Source organism: Lagenorhynchus albirostris, chromosome 15 (assembly GCF_949774975.1).
Source record: "Lagenorhynchus albirostris chromosome 15, mLagAlb1.1, whole genome shotgun sequence".
NCBI lineage: Eukaryota > Metazoa > Chordata > Mammalia > Artiodactyla > Delphinidae > Lagenorhynchus > Lagenorhynchus albirostris.
Genome location: NC_083109.1, coordinates 73023524 through 73040082, shown reverse-complemented (window position 1 = coordinate 73040082; position 16559 = coordinate 73023524). Strand labels below are relative to the sequence as shown.

The 16559-nt window shown below is 41.5% G+C and overlaps 1 pseudogene; it reads left to right on the top strand.

The window, feature by feature from the left end:
- Positions 1-349: 349 nt before the first annotated feature.
- On the top strand, positions 350-423 carry LOC132506547 (small nucleolar RNA U3; annotated as a pseudogene).
- The last annotated feature ends 16136 nt before the right edge of the window (positions 424-16559 follow it).

Genomic DNA, 16559 nt, shown 5'->3' with positions numbered 1-16559 from the left:
AAAAAAAAGAATGTATATATATATGTATAACCAAATCACTTTGTTGTACAGCAGAAATTAACATAATGTTGTATATCAACTATACTTCAATAAAATAAAATTTTTTTAAAGAATGATAAAGTAAGTTTGATTAATAGATGAAAAACAACAACAACAGGCACCAACTGCAGGGGTCCCTCCTAATTCTTAGTAACAAAAACCTGATTGTACGGTTGGGGTGTTATAAGGGCTGTATAGTCAAAGAGGGACTGGTCTGACTTGAGATTTCTTTAATCTAGCTTCCCATTCTTGGTAGGATTGGGAAAGGCAGCATTATTTTTAAAAATCATTTAAGAATTCCACAAAAATAAAGACTATACTTTCAGGGATCATTTCTATAGTTTGTTACTAGAGAAGTTTCGGAAACCATAACTCAAAAAGAGTCATGTACCACAATGTTCATTGCAGCTCTGTTTACAATAGCCAGGACATGGAAGCAACCTAAGTGTCCATTGACAGATGAATGGATAAAGAAGATGTGGCACATATATACAATGGAATATTACTCAGCCATAAAAAGAAATGAAATAGAATTATTTGTAGTGAGGTGGATGGACCTAGAGTCTGTCCTACAGAGTGAAGTAAGTCAGAGAGAAAAAAACAAATACCGTATGCTAACACATATATATGGAATCTTAAAAAAAAAAAATGGTCATGAAGAACCTAGGGGCAAGACAGGAATAAAGACGCAGACCTACTAGAGAGTGGACTTGAGGACATGGGGAGGGGGAAAGGTAAGCTGGGACAAAGTGAGAGAGTGGCATGGACATATATACACTACCAAATGTAAAATAGATAGCTAGTGGGAAGCAGCCGCATAGCACAGGGAGATCAGCTTGGTGCTTTGTGACCACCTAGAGGGGTGGGATAGGGAGGGTGGGAGGGAGGGAGATGCAAGAGGGAAGAGATATGGGGATATATGTATATGTATAACTGATTCAGATTGTTATAAAGCAGAAACTAACACACCATTGTAAAGCAATTATACTCCAATAAAGATGTTTAAAAAAAAAAAGTCTGTGAGGAAGTAGAGGTGAGCTACAACCTTGGGTAAGAGTCTCACTGTTCTATGTATATAAAGAAGTTAGAATGAACTACAGTGTAGTACATTAATTATAGCTATCTAAGGTATTCTGATAATAAAAATAAAATATTCTCATTTTAATAAAAGGAGAATATTGAAGGTTATTTTAAAAAAAAGGATTCCACAAAAATAAAACTCAACCTTGACACCCCATATCCAGTCTGTCAGGAAATCCCATTGATGATCAAAACGTATTCAGGATCTGACCACTTGTCACCACTGCTATGACCCTGCTCAGAGCCACTATCATCTCCCACCCACATGTTGCTATAGCTTGGTCTCCCTGCTTCTACCCAAATCTTCCTGGAGTCTTCTCAACTCAGAGCAGCCAGAGGGTCCTTTTAAATCAGGAGACAGATTGTCTCCCCTCTCTGCTCAGAACCCTTTCCTGATTTCCATATCAGTCAGAGTAAAAGCCAAATCCTGGCAATGACCTCCAAGGGCTCACATGATCTGCATGGACCCCAGCTTGTCAACTCTCTGGCCTCTTCCCCCACTTCTCTCTCCCTCACTCTCTCTGCTCCACTGGCCTCCTTCCTAAGCCTCAGACACACCAGACAGTTCCCTCTTAGGGCCTTCATTCTGTTCCTTTTACCTGAAATGCTCTTCCCCCAGGTAGACCATTAGCCAGCTCCTTCACTTCCTTCAAGACTTTGCTTAATTTTTACTTTAATGAGGCCAACCCTGACCACTCTACTTAATACTGCTGTCTATGCCCACCCACACTATTAATTTCCAATTGCTGCTGTAACAAATTACCATAAACTTAGTGACTTGAAACAACACAAGTTTATTATCTTACAGTTTTGGAGTAACAACCAAATCTGCCTTTTGGAGAGAGAACTTTGGGGGGCAGCATGGATGATGGATTGGATGGGAAGACAAAGAAGAAAGGAGGGAGGGAGAGGAACAGAGAGGAAGGGAGGAAATTAGATCATTTTTATTTTCAGTTGACCCTTGAACAACACTGGGGTTAGGGGCACCCAACTGCCCAGTGAAAAATCCTCCAATAACTTTATAGTCAGCCCTTGGCCCTCTGTGGTTCTGCATCTGGATTCAACCAATTGCTCATCCTGTACTACTGTATATATTTATGCAGTGGGAAAAAAATCCACATATAAGTGGACTTGTGCAGTTCAAACCCATGTTGTTCAAGGGTCAACTGTACTAAGATTTTTCTGTTATGTTTTGTTTTGGGGGTTTTGTTGTTGTTGTACTAAGATTTAAATAATTGTCATACACAGGACTTGACAATTTCAGTTGCCATAACCCAGACGGTAACAGCAGGCTTGAAGAGAAAGCATCCAGAGATTCTTAGAAGGTAGAATCAATAAGGTTTGTGATGACTGGTTTGATATGGATGGTGAAAGACTAGGAGGTCTTGAGAAAAAGGGAATCAGTTTTTGTGGGTGCGTATAATGAGTCTGGCTGGAGAGCTGTTGTCTTGGAGATACAAGGCATCTATCTGGATAGGAGTAGAAGGCATCTGGGGAAGAGTCTGGTGCTAAAGAGACAGATTTTGAAGCAGATAGGGAGGGAGCAGTTGAAGTTATGTCAGGGGATAATAAAGCAAAAAATAAATAAAGGGGTGGGGGAACTGATTCCAGAACACTGAATATCACCTTCCTAGGGTGGGCACTGGAGGAGATGTTAGAGCTGAGAGGGTGTCCCTCCCACGCCCAGCACGCAGGAGCCATGTTGCCTCCTCAGTCTTTCTTCCTAGATGGTGAAGCCCAGAGTAGAGCAGAAGACACCATGAAGAAAAAGAAGGAACACACAGACACTATAAGTTCTTAAAAGTTTTAAATGGTGTGTGAAAAGTTAACAACATTCAAAGGTTTATGGGGAAAATTTAGAGAGGAAAATGTTACCAGGAAATGTGAGATATTTTCATTTTTTTAATGATGTAAAGAGCTCATAGCAAATGTGAGAAGGAATCTAAAAGCCTACAGGAACTGGTTAGAAAACTGTAATCCATCCATATAATGAAACACGACGTGACCACGAGAAAGATTAAGGTAGATCAGTAGATATAAGCATAGGTGTCCATGATGTATTAAAGTGGAAAGTATGAAGTGACCTCCCTCCCACCACCCCCCCAAACTTTTTTTTTTAATGTGCCTCTTTTTTAAAAAATTTTATTTATTTACTTTTGGCTGCGTTGGGTTTTCATTGCTGCAGGTGGGCTTTCTCTAGTTGCGGTGAGCGGGGGCTACTCTTCGTTGAGGTCGCAGTCTTCCCACTGCAGTGTCTTCTCTTGCGGCAGAGCACTGGCTCTAGGCGCGTGGGCTTCAGTAGTTGTGGCACACGGGTTTAGTTGCTCTGCGGCATGTGGGATCTTCCTGGACCGGGGCTTAAACCCATGTCCCCTGCGTTGGCAGGCGGATTCTTAACCACTGCGTCACCAGGGAAGCCCCCAAATTGTTAACAGTAATAATCTTTTAAAATAAGAGCATGGAGCTAAGGAGTAGAGGACAATTCTCACATCTTTATTTAAAAATAAGTATTGGGGGCTTCCCTGGTGGCGCAATGGTTGACAGCCCGCCTGCCGATGCAGGGGACACAGGTTCATGCCCTGGTCCGGGAAGATCCCACATGCCGTGGAGCGGCTGGGCCAGTGAGCCATGGCCGCTGAGCCTGCGCGTCCGGAGCCTGTGCTCCACAACGGGAGAGGCCACAACAGTGAGAGGCCCGCGTACCGCAAAAAAATAAAAGTAAAAATAAGTATTGGGACTTCCCTGGTGGCACAGTGGTTAAGAATCCGCCTGCCAATGCAGGGGACACAGGTTCGAGCCCTGGTCCAGGAAGATCCCACATGCCGCGGAGCAACTAAGCCCGTGTGCCACAATTGCTGAGCCTGCGCTTTAAGGGCCACGAGCCACAACTACTGAGCCCACGTGCTGCAACTACTGAAGCCCTTACACCTAGAGCCCCTGATCCGCAACAAGAGAAGCCACTGCAAAGAGAATCCCGCGCACTGCAAGGAAGAGTAGCCCCCAATCGCCGCAAGTAGAGAAAGCCCGCACACAGCAACGAAGACCCAACGCAGCCAAAAATAAATTTAAAAAATAAAAAGTTAAATTAAAAAAAACTGACTTCTAAAAAAATAATAATAAAATACATTTTTAAAGAAAGAAAAGTGGACAAAGACTTGAATGGCAGAAATGTGTGGGCTGGGTTAGCGGTTCAGACTTGAGCAATGCACTTATATCTTGTAAAGGAAAAATTATGAGCCTCAAATGTTGACCTATATTATTTTTATTATGATGTTACTTAAATATGTACAAACAGAAAAGTAGATATAAATGCCTTATTCTAAAAAATAAAATAAATGCCTTATTCTTATAGCTCCTTGTACAAGGATAAAACCAAAGCAAGTTAGAAAATTAAATGTAATTGTACAGTAATATAAATATAAAGTATATTAAAGAAACAGTAAAATTCAAATGAACAACATTCAGTTAATATGATGGATGATGTTTTCTGAAAAGGAAATTCAAATTAAACCCACAAGGTACTATTTTCTACCCACTAGAATGGCTAACATTGAAAACAATGACAACGCCTACCCTGGTTGGCAAGGAAGAAGAGCAACTGAAACGTTCACACATTGTTGGAAAATGTAAGATGGTAAAACACTTTGGAAAATCTGACAGCTAGTCATAAAGCTAAATGTCACCTACCATATGACCCAGCAATTTCACACCTAGATATTTTCTAGAAGAGTAATGAAAATATATGTTCACAAAATATACATGTACAAAGTCTTTTTATTCATACCATTTTTATTCTTAACAGCTAAAGATTGGAAACAACCCAATGACTACAAACAGGTGAATGGAAAAGCCAAGTATGGTATATTTATACAGCAGACTTGTACTCAGCAATAAAAAACAAGAGAATGCCAAAGCCTGATAGTGCAAAACCAGCTCCTGACTGTAACAAATGACATTTTCTTTCTCATTGGGTGGTTACCAATGGACACATGCATTTATCAAATAAACCAATGAATTTGCAAAACCCAGTGAATGGGAACCCTCTTACACTATTGGCAGGAATGTAAATTGGTGCAGCCACTATGGAAAACAGTACGGAGGTTCCTCAAAAAACTAAAAATAGAGTTGCTATATGATCCAGCAATCCCACTCCTGGGAATATATCCCAACAAAACTATAATTCAAAAAGATACATGCACCCTTATGTTCATAGCAGCACTATTTATGATAGCCAAGACATGGAAGCAATCTATTTACTTATTTATTTTTTAAATTTTGGCTGCCCCGGGTCTTAGTAGCGGCATGCATGCGGGATCTAGTTCCCCGACCAGGGATCGAATCTGGGACCCCTGCATTAGAAGCCCGGGGTCTTACGCACTGGATCACCAGGGAAGTCCCAAGACATGGAAGCAATCTAAATGTCCATCGACAGATGAATGGATAAAGAAGATGTGATACACACACACACACATACACACACACACACATTGGAATAGTACTCAGCCATAAAAAGAATGAAATATTGACATTTGCAGCAGCATGGATGGACCTAGAGATTATCATACTAAGTGAAGTAAGTCAAAAAGAGAAAGGGGGGCTTCCTTGGTGGCGCAGTGGTTGAGAGTCCACCTGCCGATGCAGGGAACACGGGTTTGTGCCCCGGTCCGGGAAGATCCCACGTGCCGCGGAGCGGCTGTGCCCGTGAGCCATGGCCACTGAGCCTGCGCGTCCGGAGCCTGTGCTCCGCAACGGGAGAGGCCACAACAGTGAGAGGCCCGCGTACCGCAAAATAAAATAAAATAAAATAAAAAGAGAAAGGGACTTCCCTGGTGGTCCAGTGGTAAAGAATCGCCTTCCAATGCAGGGGACCCAGGTTCAATCCCTGATGGGGGAATTAAGATCCCACGTGCCACAGGGCAGCTAAGCCCGTGAGCCACAACTACTGAGCTTGCGCACCTCAACAAGAGAGCTCGCGTGCCGAAAACTACAGAGCCCACGCGCCCTGGAGCCCATGCACCACCTAGAAAGAAGCCCGCACGCCTCAACGAAGACCCGATGCAGCCAAAAAAGTAAAAGAAAATAAGTAAAATAAAATATTTTTTAAAAAACAACAAAAAGAGAAAGACAAATACCATATGATACCACTTATATGTGAAATCTAAAAAAATGATACAAATGAACTTATTTATGAAACAGAAACAGATTCATAGACATAGAAAATGGACTTGTGGTTGCCAAGAGAGAGGATGAGGTGGGGGAGGGAATCGCTTTGCGGTACACCAGAAACTAACACAACATTGTAAATCAACTATACGTCAATTAAAATAAATAAATAAAATTTTAAAAATAGCGAATGCACACATAAGTTTTTTCCATGTAAGTTTTACTTAAAATATGTATAAATATAAACATATAAACATTAAGAAGTAATAGTATTTCAGAGAGTCTGAGTGGAGCTAATGAACTGAACGTTTGTGTGACTGTCACTTGAAGACAAATGGCACTGGCAGCATGGTTGACCAGCTGAAGGGAAAGCAGAGTGCAGAATTGAGAGAAGCTTTCCACTATTTGACAAGGATGGTGACAAACATCAAAAAATTGGAGACTGTAATGAGGCCTCTTGGGCAAAATTCCCTAGAAGCAAAATTTCAGGATAAATTAATGAAACAAATGGTGATGGAAATAGTACAATTGACTTTCTGACAATGATGACAAGAAAAATGAAAAACATAAAAAAGAAATTAGAGAAACATTCCTTGTGTTTAATAAGGATGACACTGTCCGTGTTGGTGTGACATAACTACATCACATGATAAAACACCTTCAAGAAAAGTTAACACATGAGAAGGTTGATTAAATGATCATGGAAGCAGATATTGATAATAATAGTCAAGAAAAAACTGAAGAATTGGTATAAATGATGTCAGCAAAGTGAGACCACTGTACAGAATGTGTTAAAGTTCCTGTGCAAAATTATTTGCCTTTTTTTTTTCTTGTTGTCAAAAGAATATACATGAGTAGTCATTAGGACTTACTTCTCTGTGTTTTTCTTTCTTTTTTTTCTTTTAATTTTAATTTTTGGCTGCATTTGGTCTTCGTTTGGGCTTTCTCTAGTTGTGGTGAGCAGGGGCTACTCTTCATTGTGGTGCGTGGACTTCTTATTTTGGTGGCTTCCCTTGTTGCAGAGCACGGGCTCTAGGAGCGCAGGGTTCAGTAATTGTGGCATGCGGGCTCAGTAGTTGTAGCTCGCGGGCCCTAGAGCGCAGACTCAGTAATTGTGGTACACGGGCTTAGTTGCTCCACGGCATGTGGGATCTTCCCGGACCAGGGCTCGAACCTGTGTCCCCTGCATTAGCAGGCGGATTCTTAACCACTGCGCCACCAGGGGAGCCCTATGTTTTTCTTCTTTATCTCACTATCACTATCCTATACCTTATTTTTTTAAAATACATCAAGTAGCAAGTTGCACATGGCTTGCTAAATTACTGGTTCTCAAATTTTGGGCGTTCAGCATCCCTTTACATTTTAAAATTTTATGAAGATCTCTAAGACTTTTTGTTTGTATGAGTTATATATATTAAAAGTTTCCATATTAGAAATTAAGACAGAATTTTTTTTTTTTTTTTTTTTTTTTTTTTTGCGGTACGCGGGCCTCTCACTGCTGTGGCCTCTCCCGCTACGGAGCACAGGCTCCGGACGCGCAGGCTCAGCAGCCATGGCTCACTGGCCCAGCCGCTCCGCGGCATGTGGGATCTTCCCGGACCGGGGCATGAACCCGTGTCCCCTGCATCGGCAGGCGGACTCTCAACCACTGCGCCACCAGGGAAGCCCAAGACAGAATTTTAAAATATTTGTTCATTACAAAATAATAACAAAACCATTACAGGTTGACATATTTTTAAAATAATTATACTTTCCAAAACAAAAAAAAACACACTAGTGAGAAAAGTGGACTCATTTTACATTTTTGCATATCTCCTTAACGTCCGGACTAATAAAAGACAGCTGGATTCTCATATCAACATTCAATCTGTTGTGATATCACACTTCATGTAGCCTCTGGAAAATTCCACTCTACACTAATGAGAGAACAAGAGTGAGAGGCAGATAATGTCTTTAATATTGTTGTTAAAATGGTTTTTACCTCATGGGTCCCCTTTGCTCACACTTTGAAAACCACTAACCTACGTCCTTCAACACATCTAAACTTAGATGGAGTTGGTCAAATACAAGAACACCTAAGTTACGCCTATTTAAAAATAGTTTTCTTTAGGGACAATCAGCCTGTTGTATATTTCAGAATTCTGAACTATAGAGAATCCACGATATATACCTAAAGTTGTGCTATTGCAAAGTGGGTTCATTATCCAAGTACTCATACATCATTATTTTTTACTACTGATCCTATACCAGAAGCTTTGTCTTATATTGATACTTGCTTTTAAAGATTTGTTTGGCTCTTAAAGAAAATCTGCTTGTGGTACTATTTACCTCAAACAAGTTATATATTTGATTTCCAACTTAAAAATTACAATTAGTTTTGTAGGAAACTGCCACACTATCTTTCAAAATGACTGTACAATTTTACATTCCCAGCAGCAACGAATGACAGTTCCTGTTGCTCCACATCCTCACCAATGTTTGGTGTTGTCAGTGCTTTGAAATTCAGCCATTCTAATAGGTGTGTAGTGGTAACTCACTGTTTTAATTTGCAATTCCCTAATGACATATGTTGTTGAGCATATTTTCATATGCATATTTGCCATCTGTATATCTTCTTCGGTGAGGCATTTGTTCAGATCTTTTACCCACTTTTACTCAGGAAGTTAGTTTTCTTATTGTTGAGTTTAAAAGAGATTTTTTAAAATATATTTTTGATACCACTCCTTTATCAAATATGTGTTTTGCAAAGATTTTCTCCCAGTCTGTGACTTGTTTTTTCATTCTGTTAACTGCGTCTTTCACAGAGCTTAAGTTTTTAATTTATATTATTTTTTTAATGCATGGTTTTTTAAAGTTATTTTATTTTATTTTATTTACTTATTTATTTATTTATTTTGGCTGCACCGGGTCTTAGCTGCGGCACACGAACTCTTAGTTGCGGCGTGCGTGCGGTATCTAGTTCCCTGACCAGGGATTGAACCTAGGCCCTCTGCATTGGGAGCACGGAGTCTTACCACTGGACCACCAGGGAAGTCCAAGTTTTTCATTTAATTTTTTAAAATATTTTATTTATTTGTTTGTTTGTGTGGCTGCACTGGGTCTTAGTTGCAGCACATAGGATCTTTTATTTTTGTTTTTTAAATTTTTTAAATTGTTATTGGACTATAGTTGCTTTACAATATTGTGTTAGTTTATACTGTACAGCAAAGTGAATCAGCTATGTGTATACATATATCCCCTCTTTTTTGGATTTCCTTCTTATTTAGGTCACCACAGAGCACTGAGTAGATTCCCTGTACACGGGATCTTTTAGTGGCGGCATGCATGCAGGATCTAGTTCCCTGACCAGGGATCGAACACAGGCCCCTGCATTGGGAGCACAGAGCCTTTTTTTTTTTAATTTATCTTTTATTTACTTATTTATTTTTATTTTTGGCTGTGTCGAGTCTTAGTTGTGGCGCACGGGATATTTGTTGCCGCACACAGGCTCTTCGCTGTGGCACGTAGGCTTCTCTCTAGTTGTGGCGTGCAGGGTTTCTCTTCTCTAGTTGTGGCGCGCGGGCTTCAGAGCACGTGGGCTCTGTAGTTTGCAGCACACGGGCTCTCTAGTTGAGGCACGCAGGCTCAGTAGTTGTGGCGCGCAAGTTTAGTTGCCCTGTGGCATGTGGGATCTTATTCCCTGACCAGCAATCGAACCCACATCCCCTGCATTGCAGGACAAATTCTTTACCACTGGACCAGCAGGGAAGTCCCAGGAGCATGGAATCTTAACCACTGGATCACTATAGAAGTCCCTAAGTTTTTAATTTTAATAAAGTCCAACTTATCAATTTTTTCTTTCATGAATCATGCTTTTGGTGTTGTAACTGAAAAGTCATCACCAAGCCCAAAGTTACCAAGATTTTTCACCTATGTTATTTTCCGGGAGTTTTAGTTTTGTCAGAGGTTGGGGAAAGGGAGCGAAGGACAAAGAGTGGAATACAGAGGATTTTTAAGGCAACGAAACTGTTCTCTATGATACAGTAATGATGGACAAATTTTCAAAACACATACAATGTACTACACAAAAAGTGACACCTAATATAAAATATTGGACTTTAGTTAATAATAATGTATCAATATGGTTCATCAGTTATAACAAGCGTAACACAATATTTCAAGATGTAAATGTAGGGAAACTGTAGGAGAAGGGGAACAAAAGAATAAACTGTTATCAACCAAGAGAAGTAACAATAGCAAAGATAACAAATCAGTTGTAAAGACTCTAAGTTCTGTTTCAATGGTAAAGACTAGCCTGAAGCACTTTCTTGAGGTGGTTTGCAGAATTTAAACCCCCCCAGGGACTCAACTACCAGATCAACTGAAACCTAAGGGATGATGATGTTGACCTTTTCTGACCCTTGATACTTCAATCAACTAAAGCTTGGACTCTGTGGACAGCCCAAGCCCCTTCATGAATATGTATACACCCTTAGCTTAAAACCTCCCCAATTTTGCTCTTTGGGGAGACACACTGCTTTGGGAAAGATCTCCAGTGTTCTCTTTACTTGCTGCAAGTAATAAATCCTCCTCCCGCTCTGTGGCTTGATTGTGACTTTTGGCTCCACACCTGCCAAGAGGCAAGTCCAGTTTTCCCTAACAGCACCAACCCCCCGTCTCTGTGGGGCACTGTGTGGCCACGGCTGCCATATACCCTAGGAGATGCTATATTCCAGCCTCCCCTTACATTTTATATCCCCCCACAGCTCCTGGCACGAGGCCTTGCAATATGGCAGGCTGCTGAGTCAATGTTGCAGCTCTGACTTCAGATTTCATCAGGGCAGTTTGTGTTTCAGAAAGCAAACAGGAGAGGATGGACCCAGCCCGGCAATGGCCAACTTAGCAGTCTGAAGACTGCTGTTCAAAGTGAGCTGTTCAAAATGTGGTTGATGCCTCTGATTTTCTGAGTCTACCTTTATTCCCAGGGCTCTTTGAATGAAACAAATTCACTTCTCCCGAGGAATCCTCAAAGCACACTGCCACTGAGGGTAGATTTATCTTTCTAGAACTCATATCTTAAATCCCCCTCTTTAAATCCTCTCCCTCTTTAAATTACCTCCCATCCATCTGCAGGGATAGCAAACACAGATCTCAGTGAGGCAGGCAGCCAGCTTCAATGAGGAAAGGAGGCCCATGTAATGTGGGGACCAGTGGGAATTGTGGCAAACTGAAAGGCATACACATTCAAAGGTTCTTAAAACTGTGCTGGTCAAACCAAATGTATGAACAGGAAGCCCAGTTCAATCACCAGCAGCCAATGTGGGGTGTTCGATTCATATTTTATAGTACAAATTGCTCAGTATAAATTACAGGGCCCTTCAGGTCCAGCCACTCTTACCCATGTCCCTACACTCTGTTTACATGACATACTTTCACACATTCTCCCTGTTATCTTTGCTGGTTCATTCTTTCCCCCCCAACTTTTATTGAGCACCTAATATGTACCATGCACTATAATATTAATAGATGCTTAGGAAACAAGGGTGAACAAGAGTTTCAGTCCTCATGGAGCTTGTAGTGTAGTGTCGACAAAAAATTAATCAGTCCATCTAAGAAATGGAAAATTTTATTCAAGCCAAATTGAGGATTATAACCTGAGAACAGCCTCTCAGAAAGCTCCAAGAACTGTTCCGCCCATTAGAAGTCAAAGCACAGTTATGTAAGTTTTTTGAGAGAAGGGGCTGTACATTAAGTGATGTATTATTGACAGTTTTACACAATCCAGATCTGTGAGTGCAAAGTAGTGGGTCACCGTGACCCCTTACAAAATCAGGAAGGAATGTTATCTTTTAAGGAGTTGTCTTGTTGGTGCTAGGAGAATGTTGCTCTTTATGGCTGAGCAGGTATTTCTGCCTGTGGGGAGGTTTGGTCGATGCATAATGCAGATACACAATGCACAGTAGAGGGGAGAGAGGAGGCCAAAAGGCAGAGAAAAGTTTTTACGTTTAAATTTTTCTTTTCTTGCCACGAAGTATGAATTTCATGTCATAGTAGTGAGGGGACATACATGTTAACAGTTACCAGACTGTGATAAGCATTATGAGAAAAGTACCGGGTTTGACTGAAATATACACAAGGGGCGCCTAGCCAGATCAGAGAAAGACAGGTTTGGGAAGTCTCCTCCTCCGAGTAGATATCTTAGCCGTGGCTAAGGATGAGCTAAGGAAGCAAAGATGAGAGTGAAAGGGTGGTAGGGAGAGGGTTTCCTGGAAGAGCGAACAGTACTAATAAAGGTTCCTAAGGAAACGAACATTCCATGTGGCTGGAGAGTAAGAATACAGGGAGGGGTGGCACAAGATGAAACTGAAAAGGTGAGCAGAGGCCAGATCTTTCCAAACCTTGTGACCAAATGAGTCAGATTTTGTCCTTGGGGGAATGGGCGAGACCAACAGTTTTTAATCAAGGACTCACATTTGTCTTTTAGAAAAATCTCTCTGGCTTCATTGTGGAGAACAGGCTGAACAAGGGGTGGAAGCAAAGACGATAATTAGAGGGCCCTCACGATAAACCAGGCAGAGACGATGATGGCCTGGCATGAGATGCGGCAGTGGGGTGGAAAGCATGGACCAGACTTGGGAGATAGAATTGATATAACTCAGAGATTTAGTGATGGTGGGAAGAAAGACAAGAGGAGGTGTTAATGATGAACTTGGAGTGCCCTGATCCCCTCCTCATCCTTTCAGCTTAATTCTCTCAGTCTTCATGGACCCTCTAGGCATCTTCTTACCCACTACCCCCAATACTCTGTCCCACTACTGGAGTAGCACACCATATTGTATAACGGTGAGAGACTGGGTGTCCTTCTTCCTTGTTGTGTTGGGCAGAGACCCTGTATCACTCAGGGTCAAATTGGGAGATGGAAGCCACACAGCAATTTGAACAGCGAAATTTTAATACATGTAAGTGTTAACTATAATAGGGCATTTGAATAAAGTGGGATTGGCTGCTAGCCAAAAAGTAAAGAGAACTCTAAAGAATACAGGATTGGCATATGTAAGGTGCACCCATCACCCCCTAAGCTAAGGTAGAGGACCGGGGCTGAGATCCAGACCTTGTGGAGAGTTACACAGCTGCGGGTAACTGGATGGCACAGAAGTCGCTCAATGCTGGGCCAGTGGTGAAACCGAGAGAGGCCCTGTGAGGCTCCCAGGTATAGAGGCCCTTTTGTCCCCTGTTTCTTATAGGCAAGACTCCAGTCTCCATGACCCTCCTGGAATTCCAAAGGGCAGATTCGAACAGTTGCTCATCAAGGGAGGAGCAGCCAAGAAACCAGCTGAGGTCAGATGAAAGGAACCAGAGAAGTTCATCCAGATTAGGAGACCCACCATCTGAGACGAGATTAAGGGAGTGCAAGCGGGCGCACTCACCCTAATCTTGTCAGAGACCCCACCTTTGAACCATCGTTGTAAAACCCCTCATCAAATCCTCCCAGGTTGGGACACATAGTTTTTCCAGGCAGGAGTCCCCCTTTGCCTGGCAAAGTAATAAAGCTATCCTTTTCTACTTTACCCAAAACTCTGTGTCTGAGATTTGGGACCGGTGTACAGAGAAGCTGAGCTTTACACAGCAATGGTAGTTGCTGGAAATTTGCCCTCCAGAACTTGCCAGAAACCTACCTTCTAGGGTGTCAAGGAAAGTCATTCTTGGAGAGGTGTCTCAATGGAGGCACCCTGACACAAAGGCAACCAAGGATGGGAGGATTCAGGGGAAAACTACTGGCTGGGTGGTGCTGGCCACTGTCACTGCAGGAGCGGGGCTCTGGAAGAGCTACATGAGCTGCAGAACGCTGGTGCTGGGGAAGCCATCTGCACTGCAGGAGCTGAGCATTAAGGAACCCATGCATGCTGCAGGAGCCTGCTGAAAGAGTACATTAGAATGAGAAAGGAAACCCCTTCCTCCTGCAATTACTCTCCGGAGCCCTCACCTCACAAAGACTAACATTGTGCCAACTGGTAAAGAAAAAAATACTTAAATGGTCCAGCACCAATTTTTGCACAGCAAGCAATGAAGGGTGAATTTGGAGCCAAAAGGCAATAAATTGGTAACTGACACAGACCCCATATTGTTTATCACAGCTGCTGGAGTACCACAGGGGGCTAGAAATCAATATGGCAAGGAAGGTTAGGAAAGGAGAAATGTATATTCAAGTCTGTTGCCTACTTTTAAACTGGGTTGTTTTTTGGTTGTTGTTGAGTTGTAGGAGTTCTTCATATATTCTGGATATTAAACCCTTATCAGATAAATGACTTACAAATACTTTCTTTCATTCCATAAGTTGCTTTCTCACTTTCTTCATAGTGTTCTTTGATGCACAAAAGTTTTCAAGTTTGATGAGGTCTAATTTATCTATTTTTTCTTTTGTTGTCTGTGCTTTTGGTGTCATATCCAAGAAATCATTGCCAAATCCAATGTCATAAGGCTTTTCCACTATGTTTGCTTCTAAGAGTTTTATAGATTTAGAGCTTATGTTTAGGTCTTTGATTCATTTTGAGTTAATTTTTGTATTGGATGTAAGGTAAAGGTCCAATTTCATTCTTTTGCATATGGATATCCAGTTTACCCAGAACCAAATGTTGAAAAGCATTTGATCATATATGCAAGAGCTTACTTCTGGGTTCTCTATTCTGATTCATTGGTGTATATGTCTGCCTTATTCCAGTACTACATGTTTTGATTACTGTAGCATTTGTCTCTTAAATCCTGTGAAAAATTAAAAGTGGGGTTACAAAAAAATTTATAACAATAGGTTTTATTTATTTATTTATTTTGGGCTGTGTTGGGTCTTCCTTGCTGCGTGTAGGCTTTCTCCAGTTGCGGCGAGTGGGGGCTACTCTTGTTGCAGTGCGCAGATTTCTCATTGTGGTGGCTTCTCTCGTTGTGGAGCACGGGCTCTAGGCGCGCGGGCTTCACTAGTTGCAGCACGTGGGCTCAGTAGTTGTGGCTCACGGGCTCTAGAGCACAGGCTCAGTAGTTGTGGCGCATGAGCTTAGTTGCTCCGCAGCATGTGGGATCTTCCCGGACCAGGGATCGAACCCGTGTGTCCTGTATTGTCAGGTGGATTCTCAACAACTGCGCCACCAGGGAAGCCCCAACAATAGGTTTTTATATGTGCCCATGTAGTTACCTTTAACAGGGATCTTTATGTCTGTATCTGGCTACAAGTTACTGTCTCGTGTCCTTTCATTTCAACCTGAAGGAATCCCTGTAGCATTTCTTGTAGGACAGGTCTAGTGGTAATGTGTGGGAGAGTGGTATAGGGGGGAGGGGGAATCGGATGAAGGTAGTCAAAAGATACAAACATCCAGCTATAAGACAAATAAGTACTAGAGATGTAACATACAACATGATAAATATAATTAACACTGCTGTATGTGATATACAAAAGTTAACAGAGGAAATCCTGAGTTCTCATCACAAGGAAAAAAATGTTTTTCTATTCAATTTTGTATCTATATGAGATGATGGATGTTCACTAAATTTACTGTGGTCCTCATTTCATGAAGTATTAAGTCAAATCATTTCACTGTACACCTTATACAGTGCTGTACATCAACTATATACCAATAAAACTGGAAGAAAAAAGATATATCAGGGTAACCAAAGAGTCTAAATTCATGAGGGAAAGAATTCTAGCTAATAAGTGTGGAAGAAAGGATTGAATTAGAAAATTACCATTTCACAGCCCCTAATGAGATAATAGCAGATGAACAAAACAGCAAATAAAGCAATGAACTATGGTTGAAACTATTAGATAAAAGCTTAATGTGGAACTATACAATTGCAGGGGCAGGCTGTCACCACCTGAGCCTACTGATCACTGAAACTGGGACCATGAGCTATTGCGGGTCTCCTGGTGTGATACCAACACACATCACCTCCTAGCCTCTAGAGCCAACCTCCATTTACACAATATGGGAGAGAGAGGAAGAAGTTAAATGACACGACAAGGAAACAGAAAAATCCACAAAGTGGGGCATTTTACAGGACAACTGACCCAGTTTTTGCAGCAAGTCATGACAGGAAAAAATGAAAAGGGCAGGGGCCCACCCTAGATTATAAGAGACTTAAACACCATACAAGAAAATTTCATGTGTAGATTCTGTATGTATTCTGAGTTGTATGTTTTCTATTGTCTTTCAGACAATCAGAGAAATTTGATTCTGGACTGGGTTTTAGATGATAACAGGGCCAAGTTGACTTTGTCAAGTATGCAAATGGCATTGAGGTTATGGAAAAAA